This window comes from Aythya ferina (assembly GCF_964211825.1).
Source record: "Aythya ferina genome assembly, chromosome: 8".
Classification (NCBI taxonomy): domain Eukaryota; kingdom Metazoa; phylum Chordata; class Aves; order Anseriformes; family Anatidae; genus Aythya; species Aythya ferina.
The window spans coordinates 14,984,519-15,001,634 of record NC_140304.1 but is presented as its reverse complement, the minus strand read 5'-3'; the positions used below and the strand labels follow the sequence as shown (position 1 = coordinate 15,001,634).

The window sequence follows — 17,116 nt, the reverse complement described above, 5'->3', positions numbered from 1 at the left end:
AAACCATGTCCCTAAGCACAACAGCTACATGTTTTTTGAATACCTCCAGGGACAGTCACTCAACCACTTCCCTGGGCAGCCTGTTCTAAAGTGTCACAACACTTTCAGTGAAGAATTTTTTCCTAATATCCAACCTAAACCTGCCCTGGTTCAACTTGAGGCTGTATCCTCTTGTCTGTCACTTCTTGCTTGGGAAAAAAGGCTGACCCCATCTCATAACAACCTCTTTTGAGATAGATAGTTACAACCTCCTTTGAAATAGAAAGATGTGGACCTGTTAGAGCGAGTCCAGAGGAAGGCTACAAAGATGATCAGGGGACTGGAGCACCTCACCTATGAAAAAAGGCTAAGAGAAAGAAGGGATCTTCAGCCTGGAGACGAGAAGGTTCTGGGGAGACCTCATTGCAGCCTTAATGATTCTATTATTTTCCAACATAAATGATTCTATGATTCTAATCTATGAATTTAAATTTTCTGGTGACAGGAGGAAAACTGCCACCAAAACTTCAGCCAGGGTTGCCCTGTCCCAGGTGGAGGACCCAGCACTTGCTCTTGTTAAACTTCATGTGGTTGGTGACCACCCAGCTCTCCAATTTGTCCAGATCTCTCTGCAAGGTCTTTCCAACCTCAACAGAATCAACAACTCCTCCCAGTTTAGTGTCATCAGCAAATTTATTCAAAACACCTTCTAGTCCTACATCCAAATCATTTATAAAAAACATTGAAGTGGACTGGCCCTAAAATGGAGCCTTGGGGGACTCCACTTGTGACCATCCACCAGCTTAATGCAGCCCCATTTACCACAACCCTTTGAGCTCTGCCTGTCAGCCATCACCTATCACCTACCTGTTCACCTATCATATGATGTTTTTGTCTAGCTATATGCTGGATATTTTGTGCAGGACCCTATGGGAAACTGTGTCAAAAGCTTTACTGAAACCCAAAAAGATCACATCAGCTGGTTTCCATTGAGCCTCCTGCTCAGGGTACCCAGCATCCCGAAGCCCATCATCAGTGTTGAAGACGGAGGCAAAGAAGACATTAAATGTCTCTGCTTTGCCTATGTCCTTGTTTGTGAGGTGACCTTCCCCATCAAGTAGCAGATCTATGTTTTCTTTGGTCCTTCTTTTTTTTGTTCACATATTTTAAAAAGCTCTTTTTATTGTCTCCTACAGATCTGGCTAGCTTCAACTCTAATTGGCCTTTGGCCACACAAATTTTCTCCCTACAAAGGCAAACAGCATCCCTGTGGTCCTTCTATGTTGCCTGACCTTACTTCCAGCAGCTGTACACTTTCTTTTTGTGCCTAAGCTCCAGCAGAAGATCCCTGGTCAGCCAGGCCAACCTTCTGCCCCGCCTGCCTGACTTCCGATATTTTTGGAATTGCCTGAGTCTATGCTTAAAGTCTGATGGATGCTAACACCTTCAAAAGCAGTTTTGCAGGGGACCTTGCTAACTAGTTCCCGGAGCAGCCTGACGTCTCCTCTCCCAAAAGGAGGCCTCAGCGTTCCATGGCGGCGACACCGCCAGGCCCCGGCCCCCGCCCCTGCCCCGCGACGACTCTGGCCCTCGTGATCCAGCTGGCCCCCGGTGTTGGCGGTGCGCTCGGGTCGGGCCGACCCCGCTGCGCTCTGCTCCTGGCCCTGCGCGGGGCCCCCTGGCCCAGCCCGGTGGCGCGCGGTCGCTATGGCGGCTGCGGTGTACCCACCTCGTTGCTCCTCCTAAAATAGGCAGTAGGTTGAAGTAGGCTATACAGTTTGTAATTCATAGATTACCTATGCTGGAAATAAAATCCCAGGAAAGGATTTCTAGCGTGGAATATGTAACATCGGTTCAGGATGTGGTCTCTGCATTAAAAATATCTAGGAGAGAAGAATGTCAAGATACACACAGCTGTAGTGGTGAATTTGCAAGGCATCTGCTGCTCTTGTGCTATTGCAGAGACTGCAGAGCTAATACAATGCTGCATAAATATCTAGGAAAGTGGTCTTTGTTTTTGCAACCAAAAATAGCTCAGACAAAGAACTGTGTATGGTGCTGTACCGAAGCAGAGGAGCAGCATGTTTTGTATATTGTGTACTTAACGTGCTTTCATTTATTTATTATCTAACAAGGCTGTATATTTGTCATTAGAAGTACATTCCTTCCACGCCAAAGTGGTGTTTTCCTTCCTAGTTATTATGACGCATTTTGAATACCTTGACTATTTCTCCGTATTTCTGGTGTTACATGATCAATCTCAATTATCCATAGTTATCCATGGGTTTGTGCCCAGTGCACCTCACCAGTAATTACTCAAAGTAGGAATCCACACAAAGGTTCTGATGCTTTTGCATTTCTGCAGTTAGAATACAATTTTGGTAGAAACAATTAAAAATAAAATAAAATAAAAATAAAATATTTGAAATAACAGTATGAAATACTTTAATTTATACCGTTTAGCAAAGTTTGGCTTCTATAAGGGAAAAATGTCATCCTGTTAACTGATAAAGTGGAAATAGGCATTTTGAAGAAGTTTTTTTACTTTTGCTTTTCTGGAGAAAAGTTACAGTTCTGTTGACATCGATTCAGATCAGAAAACTGTTGATGCATTTTTAAGTCTCACTTAAATTGTAATGACTATGTTTTCAGACAAGCATCTGTGTATAGAGAGCAAGGTTAACAATGATACTTACTTCACAAATCTATTGTTACAAGTGTTATATTAAAGTCTAAGTGTGAATTGCAATCTGTTAAAATAAAATGATACATGAACTCTTATTGTTCCTAACATGACAATGCCATGGTAAAGCTGGCACAGAGTTTAAATATGTAAAAAGTTTATAGATTTTTTCAAAAAGGACAAATTAAAAAAAAAAAAAAAAAAAAAGGAAAAAGAAAGACAGCTTTGACAATAATGCATTCGGCGCATATTCACATACAGAACAGCTCCTACTGATAAGAGTATTTGTCATGTGTCTGCTTATTTTGCCCATCACTAACAAAACACATTGTAAATCAAAACGAGAATGACCTGGAAGGAAGGAGAATTTATTCTGCTAAAACCACTGTAGAACAAATAATATTGTTATCTTGAAATGAGGTCAAAAAATAGAAACAAAGGTTCATATTACTGACCTATATACAGCAGGAACAATAGATTCTTCTAATTGAAACCATTTGTAATGAGTTTTTGCTAGAATCACACTCAACGTGGAGGTAATGGAGTAACAGAGTAATTGAGGTATTTGATTTTTAATTTACTGAATGACTTGCTATAAACTTTTTAACAAGGTTATCTTGGCACATTGTCATAAATGTTCTAAGAGAACAATATAGAGCCAAATTTACCATTTGCTTTGACAGAGTAGTGACATTTTTATAGTCTTACATCCTTCATTTATCTCAAACAGATCACTGACCTTTCTTCCAATTTTTTTTTTCATTTTTTGTGTGTGACTGAGCTTTAACATGAATAGAGGAACTGTTTAAAGGAGAATTTGTGTTACTATTACTAAAGAAAATAATTCAACAAAATAAATCTACTTCTTATATATTTTATTCTTATTATTTTAAAATAGAAATACCTATCAAACATCTCAATATTTCCCTGAAACGAAGGCAGGAATCTCATAGAAACACTATTCAACTGAAGTGCATTGATGACTAGCTGATATCTTCTGATGATGGTAAGCTTTCTGGGCTTGTAGTCATGAATGAATTACTGAAGTTTGGAAGCCATGGGTCAGAATTTGAGTCTGACTTCAAGTTAGATTTAGGAAGCATCTAGGTCCATTACATAAGGGGCTAGTGTGAGTACATTGGTGTCAGTGTTTCTGGAACTTTACAGAAAGCCTGGAATCTAAAAGCTGTGGAAATGTCTTTTTTTTTTTTTTTTTTTTTTTTTCAGTGCTGCAGAATCAGTCTGAAATCAGGAAGTCTTAAGAGTTTTCAGGACTGAGCAATGAATAAATATTAAAATCCCCAGTGAAAGTTTACAGAAGCAGGAGTGACTTAAAAGGAAAGAAATTCAGATTAAACCAACAAGAATGTCAGTTTCACAAAGATTTTTCAAGGATTTTTTTTCCTACTGTGAAAATTATTATTCTTTTATTATTATTATTTGGGAAATTAGTCCAGCTTCAAATTTTAAAAATGTTTGCTTTTCCATGAATTGGAAAACTATCAATTCAACTAAGTCTGTTTAGGCCCTCATGTGTCTCTGGAAAATGGCTACAGATCAAAACTCAAAGGATTTTAACTGATTACATAGAAATCAACAAATTTTTTAGGTGGTTTAAAGGGGAGCTGTTCTGAACTGTAAGTGGGTCATGTGCAAAACGTTAAATTCTATGTCTCTACTGTAAACAGAGTGGAGGGCAGATACTTTGAGGATAGCATCATGAACAATAGTGCAATTTTTCAAAGACTGTGTGTGTTTTCTAGCAAGACAATTAATGTCCTAGAAAAGAGGAAGCCTTAAACCCCGTTTATATGCACGATAAGACTGAACTACAGATTATAGTGTGTCAACACAACAATTCCTCACTAGCAGAACTGGCTTTCTGTCTTTCAAAAATTTGTTTACAGCTTCAGTTGTTTGAATGATCTAAGTATCTTTAGTTGCACTCTGATGTGAAAGAGGACAGCAAAGGAAGTCTTTTGTTTTCTTTTTCTCTTATGTTTGAGTTTCCTAACTAAACCCCTCTAGTAAAAGCTTAATATTTAATCTTTCTTTCTGTAATAGTGTTGACTAATTTAACAGATTGGGTAGGAGGAAGTGAATTTTTTGTCCTTTTTGGGGTGTGTGTGAAGGGAGTATGCATAAACTAAATTACCAGCAGGACTTGTTGAGTCATTTCCTGATAATTAATATCTTTGCAGAACAAAGATCAACAAAGAAATAATCATATGTGTGTAAGTTTCGAATTCTAGGAGAACACATGATAATTAATGTGTCTAATAAGCAAGAGGGGCTTAGCAGAACAACAGGGATTATATTTATAAACAACTGTGTCTTGAAAAGACTTTTATCCCTGTTTATATCAGCACCTATAAACATTATAGGCAATACTGATGGACATCAATTGTTTTCCCGTTCAAACTGTTCTCTACAAAGCATTTTATAATTTTAATTTCTGTACTTGTTTCCAGATGCATTTAATTAACACTGGAACATTATCACTTTGGAGATTAAGTACTTAAAAGAAAATATGGTTCCATTAAAACCATTTGTTCTTTACATTAGATAATTGAACACAAGCCTAAAGAAAGTGAACATTACTGTGTTCACTAATATGTTTTGTCCTGTTTTGGTGATTAAAAAGAGATATACAGCCCCTAATTTCCAACGGTGAAACTTGTAGACCTGTGAAGCAAGATTAAATTTCAGTACCTTTCCTGAAAACTATTTTCCTTTTTATTCTTATTTTAGGTTATTGTGGATTGAAATTCGTGAGATTGGATTAAGTTTTCATTTGTATACCTTCTGAAAAAAAATAAATTTAGACTAAAGTAACTTTTCTAACGGTAGGTTAGAAAATAAGATCAAAATTTCAAATCACTGTGACAAATTCTCTCTGGATGTTTGTTTTATGCAGGTATGTTTTGTAATATTAAATGAAATAAAATGCTCAGAAACGAATAGATTTTGTTACTTGAAATGAAGCGGTAGTTCTACAAATAAGTCTGAAATTTTGAAAAAAGAAAGAAGTAATATCTGTTTTTGAATATTATAGTGTTTTCCTTTAAGCATTAGACTATGTAAAGCCAAGGGTAAAGATATATCTTTAAAGGTATGAAACAAAGCAGATTAGTAATACATTAAAAAATTGTGCTTTTTTTTTTTCTCCAGTGTTCTAGATGTCCACATTTGATTTCAACATTATAGCCATGTGTTTCACAGATAAACACAATATTTTATTTTTTTTTCACTACTTTTTTTGTTGTTGTTGTTTTTAGTTTTACTATTGTGTTCTACTGCGGAACAATATGAAGTTCAAAAGAATTCTCTGAGACTTGTGGAAATGCAAATACTTTGCAGCCTTCACCTAAGCAACACCTGCCACCCCACGTTAATGTATCTATCTTATTAAAGCTGCGAGGCTTATGTCGTCATTATTTTATGCAAAATGCATTACAACTGTTTCTGATACTCTTTCCAAATACAACAGGCTTTAAAGATTTCCAGCTATTATGGCTAGGTGAAAAGAATCAGTCACATCTTATGGGCGAGTTCTGATTTAAATACTTACAAAGGAAAAGGTCCGTTTTGCCCTCTATGAACTGTAACCAATTTAGAGGCATAATACTTTTTTTTTTTCAGACTATTCCAGCAGCTACTATTTCTTTTAAAACTGATTAAAAAATAAAACAGTTGAATAAAAACTTGTATATAATTCAGGAAACATTTGGCACATCTTATTTACTTCAGAAAGATTATTTCCATGGAGCCTTAAAATGTGCTAACTGCTTGAGGAGGAAGACACAAAACATAAATAATTTGTAAATCAAAATCTTCTGCAAATGTAAACAGAAATTGTCTATGGAGCAAAATCCATTAAGGAGTTTCTAAAAAATTTCCCCAGTGCTCAAACATTTTTTAAAATGACTGTCTTTTAAGCGCCTAAAATCCAACTAACTGTTGGATACCTAGTTATGCACTTTTTTTGGAAATTCACTTTATAAATATCCCTGGTTCTCAATAGCATGATAAGCTGGACTGGTTCTGTGATTTATTTATTTATTTATTTATTTATTGTACAACTGCTTAGTACTCTGTGAAATACTATTAAATTAAAAGAAGATTTTAAATGCATCAAAGCATGCTAATCAGTGCTCCTACACTACAATTTTACAGAGCAAGTTTGCTAATGACTGCATAATGTGTTTGCACTGCAATGTGATTTCACTTCAGTTTTTTTGAAAGCTTAATTATGCACAGCTGCCTGGATTTTGATGATGGACAGATGATACTTAGTGATTCCCTACTAATCTAGTGTCCAGAGGGACCTGAAGTGTATTCTAACTTGTTTACTTCAATTTAGTTCTGGTAAGAGGGACTGGGCCATCATCAGCCACTAATGAATTTGTGCTGTGATTTTACCTTGTGTGCCAATTAAATGCTAAATAAGTGTGAGCCAGTATCAGGATTGTGGAAAATTTATTATGCATATTACATAAGAGTGTATTATTAATAGTATTCCATGTTTATAGAGCTTCCATTATGTAGGGATCTCAAATCCACCAAAAAAGTCTGGGACATTCAGTTCTCTAAAAGGGAACTGAGAGACTCTGGAAACAACCATTTAAATTTATGCAATAAAACCTGAACTAAACCTAGGATTATTGAGTTTATACACCTCTTTAGACACTAAGCACATTTCCAAAGACTAAAACATTTTATTTCTAAACCTCCTAAGTATTAGGCTGTTTGCTAGAAATGGCTATTGCAATGAATAGTAAAACATAAATATACAATCTTTACAGTGGAAATAAAACCGTCATTATTGCCTCTTCATGTTACTTGTAAAGAACAGGAAGTTCTTGTGTAATCCAAGGCTCTGGTGATCAGGTTCCTGCAATATATGCCAAGTCAGCTATGGATACTTATGACAAAGTCTTTAACTAATGGTTATTAGTTAAATAACCATTTAATGGTTATTTAACTAATAAATAGAATGGTTATTAGTTAAAATGTTTTATTTGAAATACCTATCACTGGGGATAAAGTAAAACTTCCCATTTTGGTGGAAGAAGTTGTGCAGCTGAGCAGGGGGATCACGGTGAGCAGGCACTTTCCTGCATCAAGGCTACTAGAGGCAGCCAAGGGAGCCGCAAGGACCCAGGGGCCCTTGCAAGGGCAGCTGATGAGGCTTGGGAGAAGCCCCCCAGCTGTACAAAGGCAGCCCCTAGGGAGCTTAAGCAACCAGGAGCACATTGAACAGTGCGGGCAAACAGGACATGGTGCATCAGTCATGGCATGGCACGGCAGTTTGTGCAGGCAGGGCTAGCAGGAAGGGGCAAGGATCCCTCCTCACTCAGGTGACTGGCTCACCTACCAGCTGCCTCCCAGACACCAAACCCAGCCATGGTCACTGCCAGGTGGCAAGTGCTCGCCAAAGAGCTTGCCAAAAAGACTGTGGCAACCCAGACTGAGTGCCTGCCCAAAGATGTGGCTGTTCAGGTCTCTGGCTGCAGGGAGTGCCTGAGCCTCTTGCTGCCAATGAAGGGTGGCAGAGATACTGCCTGCATGCACTGCAAGCAGGTGGAGGATCTGATCAGCCTGGTGGCAGACCTCAAGGAGGCCGTGGAGAGATGAAGGACTCTCAGGGGAATGTGAGCAGGAGTTAGACCAGTGGAGTAACTCCCTGCCATGCCTTAGAGAAAGGCACTGGGGCAACACAGCCCTAATAGTGATGAAACCCCTGCCCTGTCGCTGTCAGGCAGAAGGAGGGGACCTCAGAGATGGAGAGGAATGGAAACAGGTCCGTCCCTGCTCAGTGTCACAGGTGAGTCTCCTCCCTACCTGCCTCACCTCACCAGGTGCCCTTACACAATAGGTTTGAGGCCCTGGAGCTCAGAGACAGGGTGGTGAGAATGTGGGGGAAAGTCCACATAGGAGAATGTCTAGGACAAGCAAGTCTACTCCACACCTCAAGACTTCCTCCACCGAGGAGAGAAGGGTAATGGTCGTAGGTGACTCCCTTCTGAAGGGAACAGAAGGCCCCGTATGTCAGCCAGCCCCTACACATAGGGAAGTCTGCTGCCCTAGGTAATAATATTGATTTGTTGCTACATCTTTGGTGTTTCAAGCTTTCTGTTATTTATTCGTTTATTTTTGTTTGTCGTGTTGGTTTGTGTACTTTGCAGTTTTTTAGAGGCCATCTGTTCTCTACTTTGGCTAGACTGGTTTCTAGACATAATGCTGATCCACTGTCAAGGCAGTGTTTTTTTTTAAGAAACAAGTTGCTTAGAAGTTTGTTTATGTGGAATGACTGAGGTTACAGAATAAATATATCTGGTTGTTTTATTTTCATGAGTTCTCTGGCAGTATCTCTGAATTGATTGTGTGAAGCCAAAGTCCATAGGTGAGCTCAGAAAGTACTGAGCACTATAGAGCGCAGTAGCTTTTTTAATGTAAGGCAAATAGAAGGACATTTATAGTGTCGATATATCATCCAGACAAGACACTGTTTGCATCTGCCGATCTCTAACTGACTAGATTATTCTCATGTGGAATTCATACCAAAAACCACTTTTGGTAACATTTTCAAAGAGGACACCGGAGGGTGAGAAAAACCTCTGAGAGAATTACTAATTCAAATTAGATATGGAGAAAGTCAGAGATATTGGATCAGCTATGGGATTAGCGAAGCCTGTTTATGCTGACAAATTAATGCAAGAAGTAAAGTACAATGGAAACTATAGCCCCTTGAAGTTAAAAGGGATGGTGAAAAACAGACACGGACCGCTGAAACTGCTTAAATGTTTGTACTTGAGGTAGAATCACTATGTGGAATGGCCAAGCCACCAGCTAGGGTATGACACATTCCCAGATGGGACACTATTGTCCTGGACAGGTGTTTTCTGTGTCTGTTATACTGATCTAAACTGGATCAAGGAGTAGGGCCTTGGTTGGTGTGTTGTGTGCAGGTGAGTGTATTGTAGAACACAAATTTTAGAATAAAAATCACTATCCCGCTGTGTCACTGAGTGGTGTGGTCGGTTTTTGTTGCCACCCATCTAAACTACTCTCTGATGACTGAACAGAAAAAAAAAAAATTGAGGTGCATTTGTTGTGAACATAGAAATGATTCTTGCTGCTTTGGGATTATTAAAATTGTGTTGGCATGTGCACTGAATAGTGAGAATTGAATGATTTCTGTTTAGATATGTGTATTGGATGCACTGGGATCTGGGCTAGGGACTGGATGCACATTGCAAGTGATGCATAAATAATGCATTAACTCTCTTTATATCACTCATTCTAATTCAAAAATGACATTGGGTCACCTGTCAAATCTGCACAGAACTGGAAGTATTACTTCAGATTTCAGTTCAAATGCAAATTTCATGTTGTGTGGGGACGTGTTCTCAAGCTTATTTTGAAGTAAATTAGATAGCTGTCCATTAACCTCAATGAGAATTGTTTCTGGCCTGTCGCCTTTCCAAAATGCAGAATCTAAAACAAAATTTTGCATTTAAATGCAACTATCAGTATAAGATTTTCGTTCTTCAATGTAACTAGTAAGATGTAAATGAGAACTGTTTGTATCTACTTGAGTCTGACTTCCACTTTTGAATATTTTAATTTACTAGGTTAAAAATAAATTACAATGTTCTATTTCACAGAATCACAGAATTGTCTAGGTTGGAAGAGACCTCAAGATCATTGAGTCCAACCTCTGACCTAACACTAACACTCCACTAAACCATATCGCTAAGTTCAACATATAAACGTCTTTTAAAGACCTCCAGGGATGGTGACTCCACCACTATCCTGGGCAGCCTGTTCCAATGCCTCACAACCCTCTCAGTAAAGAAGTTCTTCCTAACATCTAACCTAAAACACTCCTGGCACAACTTTAGCCCATTTCCCCTCTTCCTGTCATCAGGCACATGGGAGAATAGACCAACCCCCACCTCACTACAGCCTCCTTTAATGTGCTTACAAAGAGCGATAAGGTCGCCCCTGAGCCTCCTCTTCTCCAGGCTGAACAAACCCAGCTCCCTCAGCCGCTCCTCGTAGGACTTGTTCTCCACACCCCTCACCTCCTTCGTTGCCCTTCTCTGGACTCTTTCGAGCACCTCGATGTCCTTCTTGTAGCGAGGGGCCCAAAACTGAACACAGTACTCGAGGTGCGGCCTCACCAGAGCCGAGTACAGGGGGACAATCACTTCCCTAGACCTGCTGGCTTCTTATACAAGCCAGGATGCCTTTGACCTTCTTGGCCACCTGAGCACACTGCTGGCTCATATTCAGCCGACTATTCACCAATACTCCCAGGTCCTTCTCCGCCTGGCAGCTTTCCAACCACTCATCCCCCAGCCTGTAGCTCTGCTTGGGGTTATTGCGCCCCAGGTGCAGGACCAGGCACTTGGCCTTTTTGAATTTCATACAGTTGACCTCAGCCCATCGGTCCAGCCTATCCAGATCCTCCTGCAGAGTATTCCTACCCTTAAGCAGATCGACACACGCACCTAACTTGGTGTCATCTTCCAACCTAGAAATTCTGTGATTCTGTGATTCTGTGATCTGCAAACTTACTGAGGGTGCACTCAATCCCCTCATCCAGATCACTGATCAAGATATTAAAGAGGACCGGCCCCAGTACCAAGCCCTGGGGAATGCCACTAGTGACCGGCCTCCAATTGCATTTGACTCCATTCACCACGACTCTTTGTGCCCGGCTATCCAGCCAGTTTTTAATCCAACGTATGCCAGTCCAAGCTACAAGCAGACAGTTACTTGAGGAGAATGCTATGGGAAGCAGTGTCAAAAGCCTTGCTGAAGTCAAGGTAGACCACATCCACAGCCTTTCCCTCATCCACCAAGTGCGTCACTTTGTCATAGAAGGAGATCAGGTTTGTCAAGCAGGACTTGCCTTTCATAAACCTTGCTGACTGGGCCTGATCGCCTGGTTGCCCTGTAAGTGCCGCGTGATGACACTCAAGATAATCTTCTCCATGAGTTTCCCTGGCACTGAGGTCAACCTGACAGGCCTGTAGTTTCCCGGGTCTGCCCTCCGGCCCTTCTTGTAGATGGGCGTCATGTTTGCTAGCCGCCAGTCGACTGGGACCTCCCCTGATAGCCAGGACTGTTGATAAATGATGGTAAGCGGCTTGGCCAGCTCCTCTGCCAATTCTCTCGGTATCCTCGGGTGGATCCCATCTGGCCCCATCGACTTGCATACATCCAAGTGCCGTAGCAGGTTGCCAACCATTTAAACATGGATAGTGAGGGCCACGTTCTGCTCCCCATCCCCTTCCACCAGTTCAGGGTACTGGGTATCCAGAGAGCAACTGGTTTTGCCGCTAAAGACTGAGGCAAAGAAGCATTAAGCACCTCCGCCTTTTTCTCATCTTTTGTAACTGAGTTCCCCCCCCACATCCAGTAAAGGCTGGAGATTCTCCTTAGTCCTCCGTTTTGCATTAATGTATTTGTAAAAACATTTTTTGTTGTCTTTGACGGCAGTTGCCAGATTGAGCTCCAGATGAGCTTTGGCCTTTCTAATTTTGTCCCTGCACTGCCTCGCAACATCCTTGTAGTCCTCCCGAGTGGCCCGCCCTCTTTTCCAAAGATCATAAACCCTCTTTTTCCTCCTAAGCTCAAGCCACAACTCTCCGTTCAGCCAGGCCAGTCTTCTTCCCCGCCGGCTCATCTTTGGGCACGTGGGGACAGACCGCTCCTGCGCCATTAAGATTTCCTTCTTGAAGAGCGCCCAGCCTTCCTGGACTCCTCTGCCCTTCAGAACCGTGTCCTGGTTTCAGTTAGAACAGAATTAATTTTCTTCCTAGTAGCTGGTGGAATGCTGTGTTTTGGCTTAGGATGAGAAGAGTGCTGATAACACCCCGATGTTTTAATTGTTGCAGAGCAGTGCTTATACCAAGCCAAGGACATCTCAGCTTTTTGCTCTGTCCTGCCAACAGGCAGGCTGGGGGTGCAGTAAGAGCTGGGAGGGGACAGACCCAGGACAGGTGACCCAAACTAGCCAAAGGGGTATTCCATACCATCTGACGTCATGCTAAACAATATATAGGGGTGGCTAGCCGGGGGGAGGGGGCCGGACTGCTCGGGGTTAGGCTGGGCATCGGTCAGCGGGTGGTGAGCAATTGCATTGTGCATCACTTGTTTGTACATATTATTATTACTTTCCTATTATCACCATTGTAACATTATTATTATTATTGTTATTATTATTTTGTTATTATTATTTTCCTGTCTTATTAAACTGTCTTTATCTCAACTCACGGGCTTCACTTTCCATTTCTCTCCCCCGTCCCAGAGAGGGAGGGGGGAGGGTGAGCGAACGGCTGCGTGGTATTTAGCTGCCAGCCGGGTTAAACCACGACAAACCGCCTCCCAAAGGACTCAACCAACCAGTGTCCTGAACAGTTCAAAGTCGGTCCTCCGGAAATCCAGTACAGCGGTTTTACTGGTCCCCTTCCTGGCTTCTCAAGAATGGAGAACTCTACCATTTCATGCTCACTCTGCCCAAGACAGTTTCCAACCACCACATCTCCCACCAGTCCTTCTCTGTTTGTGAAGAGAAGGTCTAGCGGGGCACCTCCCCTGGTAGGCTCACTAACCAGCTACGTCAGGAAGCTACCTTCCACGCTCTCCAGAAACCTCATAGACTGCTTTCTCTGGGCTGTGTTGTGCTTCCAGGATATATCTGGGAAATTGAAGTCCCCCACAAGAACAAGTGCTGATGATTTCACAGCCTTTGTCAGCTGCCTGTAGAACTCCTCATCAGTCTCCTCATCCTGGTTCGGCGGTCTATAACAGACCCCCACCAGGATGCTTGCCTTGTTGGCCTTCCCACTGATCCTAACCCATAGGGACTCAACCTTATCTTTCCCAGCCTCAAGTTCCACGACATCAATACTCTCTCTGATACAGAGAGCCACACCACCACCCCTTCCGTGCTGCCTGTCCTTTCTGAAGAGCCTATAGCCAGACATTGCAGCACTCCAGTCATGAGAGTGGTCCCACCACACTTCTGTGATGGCAACCAAGTCGTAGCCTGCCTGCCGCACGATGGCTTCCAGCTCCTCCTGTTTGTTACCCATGCTGCGTGCATTAGTATAGATGCACTTCAGTTGGGCCATTGCCTTCTCTCCCAGTCTTGCCATTGTTCTCCCTGGCACAGCTCTAACAAGCCTTGTTTCAGCCCTGTCCCCCTTCTCACCTAGTTTAAAGCCCTCTCAATGAGCCCTGCCAGCTCCTGGCCTAGGATCCGTTTTCCCCTTAGAGATAGGGACCTGTCTGTGGCCATCAGGCCGGGTGCCAAGTAAAGTGCCCCATGGTCAAAAAAAACCAACAAAATTTCTGTGTTGGCGAAAACACCACCTTTACTCCCGCTCCATCCACTAATCGTCCCAGTCCCCTAAAGTCCCATTTGATAGTCTTCAGGCTTCTCTCTTCAATGTCATCACTGCCAGCCTGGACTATTAAAATTGCTACGCAAGTCTATCTCCCGCTCACACTCTCTGATATCCCTCAACCTCTCGACCTCCTCCTTGAGTTCTGCCACGGGGCAGATGAGGTCATCCACCTGCTCGCACCTCATGCACACAGTCTCTTTGCCCCCCGCAGGTGGTAGCAACAGGTTCAGCCACTCCCTGCACCCGGAGACCTGAACTGCCGCAGTTTTGAGTGGGCAGTTGGTCTGGGTGTTTACAGACTTCCTGGAGAGCACACCGTGCCTGGTGTACACCATTGCAGCTGAGCTAGCGGTAGACCACCGTTAGAAGAGGTGTTTGTATGGGCAGAGGGGAGTGCTCTGCCCTTCCTGCTCGCCCTGCCTGCATGAACTGCCATGCTAAGTGCCGCGCCACTCCCTTCTGACGCGCCATGCCCTGTTTGCCGGTCCTGGTCACTGGGCTCCTGGTTGCTCCCTAGGGGCAGTTTTTGAATGGCCGGGGAGGGGGCGCTGCTGGCTCCGCCTATGCCTCGTTCTCGCCTTGTTCACCTCCCTCGCGAGGGCTGCTGGGTCCTGGCGGCTCCCTGGAGTGGGCTTGGTGCCGGAAAAATTAGCCCTGCCTGTCCGATCCCCCGCTCCGCTGCAGAACGCGGCTGCCCCTGAGCCAATTGCCTCGGCAAGTGGCCATTGCCTTGGCAAGTTTTCTTCCACTGTGACAATAAATTAAGTGGTCACTGCTGAATATGTTTTCTTTCCATAATTCTGCAAATCAGTGTAACTCTTATCTCTGATAAAGCTGTAATTCTCCATAATTATTGCCTTAATTTAGTCTTTATCATATTATAGATTTTAGACAGAAACATTGTCAATCGAACTTTTTGCATAAATGTTTACAGGATATCTAAATAGTATACAAAGTTTTGAATAGAATATTTTATTGAGAGCATGGTTATATATATTCAAAATATACCATGGGGTGACTATGAAGCAGCTGGTTTGGCTTTCCACACTGATTCATTGGAAGCAGTTCTAAGTTCTTCCATGAATGTGTTGTTGTTGCTGTTGTTGTTCTTGAATTATTTATTGAATTATACAGTGTTTAACCTTTTTTTTTTTTTTTTTTTCAGTAAGGATACACCCAATGTATCTACATCTCCTTTGAGATTTTTTTTTCTTCAAGCAATCAATAAAAAATAAAAATAATCAGGCTATCATGAATCAGCCCCACCATTTTTGTTGTTGTTTTGTTTTATTTCTCATTTTTGTTTTCCTCCACTAGTATAAAGATCCCATATTTTCACAGATTTTACCTGACCTTTTAGGTTAGAAATTTCACAATCTCTGTATTTCATAAACAGATCAATCAGCTTCTAAAGATAAGAAATGTCTATGAAAATTTGAAAGCTTCAGAATAGTAATATAATTGTAAAAAAATGACAGTATTTCATGAAAGCAACTCAACAGAAGCCAAATCCTACTAAATTTGTGTACTTAGAATACAATTGTACCCTTTTTATAGTGAGTAACTATTCCATTTGTCTGAAGGCCAAAACTGAACAGGTTGACTGAAGTCAATATGGTCACTTATGGAGGCTGAAGCACATGAGCTTAGGTACAAATGAATCTGGATCAGAGGAAAGATCAACTTCTAGGAAGCAGGTATGTCCTCCTTGTCCATATATAGATATTTTCTGTGATGAAAGTTGCTTCCCTTCATTGCTTTGTCAAAAGGAACACAATATATGCCCTTTCCATATTAGGGAATGTTAGTCTTCAGAGATATCCTTGGAAATAGATGCATGCATTTCTTACATATGCAGGGAAGCCAACTGGACTTAATGCTGTCTGAGCTTCCATAACAATCTTTATAACACATTAAGGCTATTTTATAATGCTTCCATGCTATTAAAAGGCTATGGGATATGCTTCTGCACAGGATATTGTGTGGTATGAATTTAGACATTTCTGCAAGATTATTGAAAAAAAGAAGAATGGAAAGTTTTGGATCTGTAGTGATTCTGCACATGGGAAAAGTAATGCAGGGGGGCACGTCCAGAACTTAAGATTAATTCATTCTTCATCATTTTGTAATGAACAAGTTACTTTCTCATAAAACACTGGTTCAGATAATGATGTGATCTTTTATACTGCTGTAATTGAAGTAAAATTTATAATTTTCTTCATATCCTGTTGTAACTGCATCACACATGCAGAGAAGAGGCAGTTTAAGGTACATTTTTCTGTTTTATGCATATTTTAAGAGCATAATTAAGAATAAAATATACTCAGAAATTTAATAGCTCTATAACTTCCCATTAAAAATAGTAGGCTTTGATAGTGTACAAGGTGAGCTATTCCTAGTGGCAGACCAACCAAATGGCACCATTGACTAGAACTATCTGGAAATGCTCTGCCAAAGCAAATATCACATTTTAAAGTTTATGTTACCACTTTGCTGCATGCCTTCCCAATGACAGTAAAAATTCTAGTGGTGTGCAGCAAAGTTTAGGCTTCCTCAGTCTACAGATGCCAGGAATCCTGATTTATGAATTACTCCAGTGTCAGCCCTCAAGTTTCAGTACCTTCACCCCAATACAGAGTACCCAGCTTCTACAATTCTGATATCATTATGAATTTGCAGTTTTGGTGTTATTGTGAGCCCCACTGTGCAGCAATATCTATGAACATTTTAGCATATCATTATAATGCAAGATGTGCACATCTTACCTGTAATATAGGTGAATATAAACAAAAGATGAATATAAACAAAAGGAAAGAATAAAGGTAAATATTGAGAAAAAAAATAGATCACAGTTCTCATTACTAATACTTCAGTAACAACATCAGCTTTTGCTTGTGCATCTCCACCTTTCAGTTTACACTATCTAGCACCACTGATCTTCATTATCAACTGTTACAGGAAACTGCTATAAAACTGTAATCACATTTCCAGCACTTATATACATATATATATATATATACATATTTAA

At 41.2% G+C, this 17,116-nt stretch overlaps 1 long non-coding RNA gene across 2 annotated transcripts; it reads left to right on the top strand.

Annotated features, from left to right (window-relative positions):
• The first annotated feature begins 1,603 nt into the window (after positions 1–1,603).
• LOC311440269 lies at positions 1,604–16,503 on the top strand. 2 transcript variants are annotated; one of them, XR_014695292.1, is made up of 3 exons: positions 1,604–1,733; positions 3,561–3,668; positions 15,254–16,503. It is a non-coding gene; the product is annotated as an uncharacterized lncRNA (long non-coding RNA). The 2 variants fall into 2 exon arrangements; XR_014695293.1 differs by lacking the exon at positions 1,604–1,733 and adding an exon at positions 2,940–3,223.
• Positions 16,504–17,116: the final 613 nt, after the last annotated feature.